Source organism: Neomonachus schauinslandi, chromosome 2 (genome assembly GCF_002201575.2).
Source record: "Neomonachus schauinslandi chromosome 2, ASM220157v2, whole genome shotgun sequence".
Lineage (NCBI taxonomy): Eukaryota > Metazoa > Chordata > Mammalia > Carnivora > Phocidae > Neomonachus > Neomonachus schauinslandi.
In genome coordinates, this window is record NC_058404.1 from 160,397,990 (window position 1) to 160,404,385 (window position 6,396).

Here is a 6,396-nt window from a genome sequence, read left to right on the forward strand (position 1 = left end):
AGAAAGAAAGAAAGAAAGAAAGAAAGAAAGAAAGAAAGAAAGAAAGAAAGAAAGAAAGAAAGAAAGAAAGAGCAACACAGTGAGTGTGGTTGGAGTTGAGGGAACAAGGAAGGCTTAAGTGGTGATGTCATCTTTCCTGACATCAGTTTTTGCAGAGCTTCCTTTTAGTCTCAAAAGTGCCTGGCTTGGATATAAAAATTATGTGGTCAAGTTCCTAACAGACTATGTTAAGGAGTTTGGACATAATTGTGATGGGAAGGCAGTGGAAGACTTTGAGTAGGGGAGCAGTGTTATTTCCTTTGTTAAAAAAGATATTTTCATACCTATTAGAATGGCTGAAATGTAGAACACTGATATCACCAAATGCTGGTGAGGATGTGGAGCAATAGGAACTCTCATTCATTGCTGGTGGAATGCAAAATGGTACAGCCACTTTGAAAGACAGTTTGGCAGTTTCTTACAAACTAAATATATCCTTACCATACCATTCAGCAATTGTACTTTTTTGGTATTTCCCTAAAGGAGTTGAAATTTTATATCCACACAAAAACTGGCACACAAATGTTTACGGTAACTTTATTCATAATTACCAAAACTTGGAAGCAGCCAAAATGCCCAATAGGTGAATGGATAAATAAACTGTGACATATCCAGACAATGGAATAGTATTTAACACTAAAAAGAAATGCACTTTCAAGCCATGAAAAGACATGGAAGAGACTTAAATGCATATTGCTAAGTGTAAGAAGTCAATCTGAGAAGGCTACATACTGTATTATTCTACCTCTATGACATTCTGGAAAAGGCAAAACTATAGAGACAGTAAAAGGATCAGTGGTTATCAGAGGTTATTGTGGGGTGGGGGAGATAAATAGGTGGATCACAGAGATTTTTAGGTCAGTGAAAATATCCTGTGTAATACTATAGTGATGGATATGTGTCATTATACATTTGTTCAAACCCATAGAATGTACAATGCCAGGAGTGAATCATAAACTATGGACTTTGGGTGATTATGATGTGTCTGTGTAGGTTCATCAGTTGCAACAAATGTATTATTTTGGTGGAGAACACTGATAATGGGGGAGGCTGTGCATATGTAGAGACAGGAGATATATGGGAATTCTGCACTGTCTGCTTAGTTTCCTGTGAACTTAAAGCTGCTCCAAAAAAACGTTTAAAAAATTATTAGTAAGGCCAATCTATATTATTAATCATAGTAACAATAATCATAGTAATTCACATTTTGACAATGATAATACACCATTAAGAAAGTTTTACCTCCAAAAAAGCAAAGATGATTCAATATCAGAAAATCAATTAATGCAACTCACCAGGAAGAGCATGGATAAAATTCAGTAACTACGATTAAAAATAAAAACTCTTAGAAAATCAGATGTGGAAGGAAGCATCCTTATTTTATAAAGGTCATATGCCAAATACCTACAGCAAGCATTATGTTTGCTGGAGAAATTCTAGAATTCCATCTAAGACTGGGCACAAGATAGAACGCTCATCATCACTGCCACTGTTTAGCTTAATATTGGAGGTCCTGGGCAAGTGCACTGTAAAAATAAATAAGAGGCAAAGGATTTGAAGGGAAAAGAAATAATAGTTATTTGCCATGGACAAGATAATCTATTTAGTAAAGCAAAAGAATTATCAACCAACTATTAGAACAAGTAAGTTCAGCAAGGTTGCCAGATACCACTTAAAAAATCAGTAGCATTTCTCTATACCAGTAACAACTATTTACTGCATTTATTTAAAAAAAAATAGGTTACTCTTCACAATAAAAACAAAAGCTATAAAGTTCCCAGGGACTAATTTATCAAAGAACATTTAGTGATCTCTCTGGTATATGAGGATGTAATGTTCATTATATGAATATTCATCGAGCTGTAAAAATAAAGTTTAGTGCATTCTTCTGTATGCAGGTCATATATAAATAAATAAGTTTTTTAAAAATTTTAATTTAATTTAATTTTAAAGATTTTATTTATTTCCAGAGAGAGAGTGAGAGAGAGGGAGTGAAAAGACAAGAAGGGGGAGTGGCAGGCAGAGGGAGAAGCAGGCTCCCTGCTGAGCGAGGAGTCCAATGAGGGGCTCAATCCCAGGACCCCGAGATCATGACCTGAGCCGAAGGCAGATGCTTAACCGACTGAGCCACCCAGGCGTCCCAATAAGGTTTTTTTTTTAGAATATCTGGGAACATTTTGGAGAGAAAAAATAAGAAAACAAGAGAGAACAAGACTTAGCAGAAAAGTTATAATTATTATAAAACAACAGTTATTGAAACAATTTGATTAAGAAATGACTACTTAAGATCTCAGTGAAGAAAATATGCAACTCTATTAAGAGATATAAATAAGGGGCGCCTGGGTAGCTCAGTTGGTTAAGCGACTGCCTTTGGCTCAGGTCATGATCCCGGGGTCCTGGGATCAAGCCCCGCATTGGGTCCCTGCTCTGCAGGGAGCCTGCTTCTCCCTCTCGCTCTGCAGCTCCCCATGCTTGTGCTCCCTCTCTGTCAAATACATAAATAAAATCTTTAAAAAGAGAGATATAAATAAGATATGAATAAATGAAGAATTATTCCACGCTCTTGGATGGGATGACTTAATGTATTTAATATATAAAGATGTCAGTTCTTTGCAAAGGAATCTATAAATTCAGTGAGATCCCAATTGAAATTCCAGCTAGATTTCTTTTTAGAAACTCAACAGTTGTATATAAGGCTGATGAGGGAGTTTAATGCTCCTTGAGTAACCAAGTCAACTTTGAAAAAGAAGACCAAAGGGTGGGAGAATAGGAACTTGCTCTATCAGAGAGTAATAGTAATAAAAATAATACAGTTCTGATAAAAGAAAAATAGTCCGATGAAACACAGTTGGGGGCTCAGAGAGAAAACTATTCTTGTCTACCACCACATACATAGATGGTCTCTAGCTGGATTAAGACCTAAATGTGTGAATGGTAAAGACATACAGTTGATAGAAAATGGGAAGGAGAATATTTTTGTGACTCAGAGATGGGGATGAACTTCTTAAACAAGATCCTCAAAGGACCAACCATGAGTTAAAAATGGATTTGATTACATCATAAATAAGCTTCTGCGTTCAATGAAAATAATCATGAGTAAAGGTGGCAAAAAAACAGATGGGAAATTCAGGAATGCCAGTAGAAATATAGTCAAAGGGAAAAACCACTTGATTCATAAAAAGAGAAAAAGTGATATCAAGCCTCTGATGAGATGCTCAGACTCACTGAGGTTTACAAGAAATGCAAAGTAAAACAAAAATCATCACTTTACATGCATGCGATTAGCCCAAATTACAAAGCTGGAGCTCATGCCAAGTACTGTGGAAAGCTGGGGGTGTAGAGATCCTCATGCCCTACAGATGGGCATGTGGACTGTGGGAATGTGCTGCACCATGCTGGAAAGCCAATGTCCTATTTGGTCCAATTAAGACTACACATATCTTATGACTCAGCCGTTCTGCTGGAGAATCCAGGGGTTTGTTGTGGGCAGGGTATCTGGGTGCCTATCCCAGGGAGAGGCTGATATAGGTCTCTAAGGGGATGTATGTGAAGATGTTCACTGTTTTTCCGGGAGGTGGAGGCAATCTGGGGTCCCTCACTGAGAGAATGGAGAGGTACTTGTAATACCAGGGAATATTATAAAGCAGTTTTATTTTAATATATATTATTAAATATTAATATTATATTGAATTATATATTATATTATTATAATTATATAAATATATCATATTATTATCTATTATCTATAAAATATTATATTAAATTATTAATTTTATTAATGTTAATAAATATATTATTTTTAATAATATATTTTAAATAATCTATTATATTACAATAAATACATTATTTATTATATAAATATATTAGTCCATATTGAATAATTTATAAATATATTATTAAATATTAATATTAACATATAAATAGAATATTTATGTTATATTTTATATTATATTATAAAACAAGACTTGATATGTGTGTTGCAACACAAAGAGAACTTGAAACCAGACTGCTGAGTAAAATAGTGAGACAGGGAATGAGGTGTCTGGTGCAATACAATTTGTGTACTTGGAAACATCTGCATACAAGACAATAATTGTTTTACAATAAATAAGTAGATACGTGCATGCATACCAGAAAAGAGCCTCGCATGGATCAATGGTGATGGTGCATCATGAACTGCGGACTTTGATTTGAGACCTAATGCTGAATTTACAAAAGAAGGCAGGGGAGGAAGGCAGGAAGGAATCAGAGTGGAGAGTGACACTGATCCAGGCCCTTCTGCTGGACCAGTTGTTGTCTGGTGAGGCTGTCTTAAGGATGGTCCTCCAAGAGGGTGGTCCAAAGCCTTACCATGCGAGGCTGGCCTCTAGGAAGTTGTTTGCTGAAGCATTCGGGGCAGATCTATCCACAAAAGCGTCCAGCCAGAAGGAGAGTGTGGAGAGGTAGCGGGATGAAGTTTGGAAATCTTACTTAACTAGTCAGGTGTCAGAAGTAGAGGGGCTCCTGCATGGTCTGGGATAGAGGTGTGTGCAAAGTTGATCCATGGGATCTGGCAAAGCTGTCGAGAGATACAGGAAAGACACCTCTGGGCCAACTCCATGGATGCTGTGCAGTGTGGAAGGTACTTCTTGTTCACCACTGGTTCAAGGGGGTTCACACTGGCCAGATACACTGAGGCTGAAAGGTATATCGTAGAAACAATAAGTCAAAGTGAATTTAAAATGTAAAGTGAGGTGCATAGGGGCATAGTTAAGAGAAGTAATTTGCTGTAAAAAGAATCAGTAAGGTTGTACATATACTGAAACACTTTCCTAAAGGACCTGAAAATCTTGTAAAGTAAGGCTGCAGGTAATGAATGCATCGAGACAATTCTCTGATATATAAATACTTATAGTCAATCTCTGTAATGTTTTGATTTTGCTATAAACAAAATGCCATTTGGATATTACTTTCAAGCCTCCCTTTAGGTATGTGTATCTATCACATTTGTCCTAGAAGCAGAGACTTTAAAATTTTTTCTTAACTCAGATCCCTTTATCTAGGCCAGGCAGCCCTGAAATAATTTATTTTAATTATTCATGTTGTTGGTCTTAAGGGCCAGTAAGTACTCAGCCTGTCACCATGGAAACCAGCGCAGGCGATATCAGGTTTTATCAATCTTTTCCATCTAAAATCCTCCTGCTGATTTGACTGTTAAAGATTGGAGACCCAGGCAGTTGCTGGAATGAGCTCCAAATATAACCCAATGATCCCGAGAGTCTTGAAATGTCACACTGGAAGCAAGGCGACCAAGGTGAACTGTCTATCCTTCAAGGATGCCCGCACACATCGGAAGTGGGAGTAGCCATGGATCCTATAAATAGACTTTTCCTCTCTCCATGGCGGGCGAAAATTTCTGGTCCACACCTAAACCTTCCTGGTCTATCTTATCAGGATAGATACAGATATTCATTATGTGGACCTCTGGAGCTCTGTCTTCGGGAAGATTCCTTTTACTGCACACTGCACATAGAGAGTGGGCCGGTGCCTTGGTTGGTCAGAGAGCCTAGCAACGCTCAGTGTGGGGGGCAGATACGTGTTTTTTAAGTAACTCAATAGTAATAGACACTCACTCAACTTTTAGAAGAAAGAAACACCATTCATCCCAAGCTGGCTTTTAAAAAATAAAGTGCTCAATTTTACAGACGATGTTAAAAATTAGCCCATGTGCAACCATAAGACTAATATGTCAGCCATCATCCTTAGTATGATCCTGTCCTTTGGCAGTGGACCTCCAGCCTCTTCCCTGCTTCGTCCATTCTTGCTGAATGACACTGGCTCACAGGACAGACTCAACAAGTGTTTGTTGTATAAATGAATGATTAACACCTGGCTGACTATTTCTCTCTTAAACAGGTTGCTGATGCAGTAGTTCTCAGACTTCTAGATTTCTCAGACCAGTAACATTTCCAAAAATATGTTTTAGGACCCACATGGTGCCAACTTAGAGTTAGGATTAACTACAAAACAACACAATAACACATAAACAGCTCTATGATGACCATGTCATAGGAGGAAGGCTTTTCTTTCTTTTTTTTTTTAATTTTAGAAAGATAGCAAAGTTTTAATCAAGAATAAAAGTAAATTATTTAAATTCAATGTATTTAGCCTCTTAAACTTTTTACAATGTCCTTCTTGTCTCCTTTTCATCACAGACCAGTGAAAATCTTGTCACGCATCAGGATTGGTTCTTACATCAGTGTTTGGAAACCAGATAGAATCAACCTGCTTGCCGGGGCACCTGGGTGGCTCAGTTGTTGAGCAACTGCCTTCGGCTCAGGTCATGGTCCCGGAGTCCTGGGATCGAGCCCCGCGTTG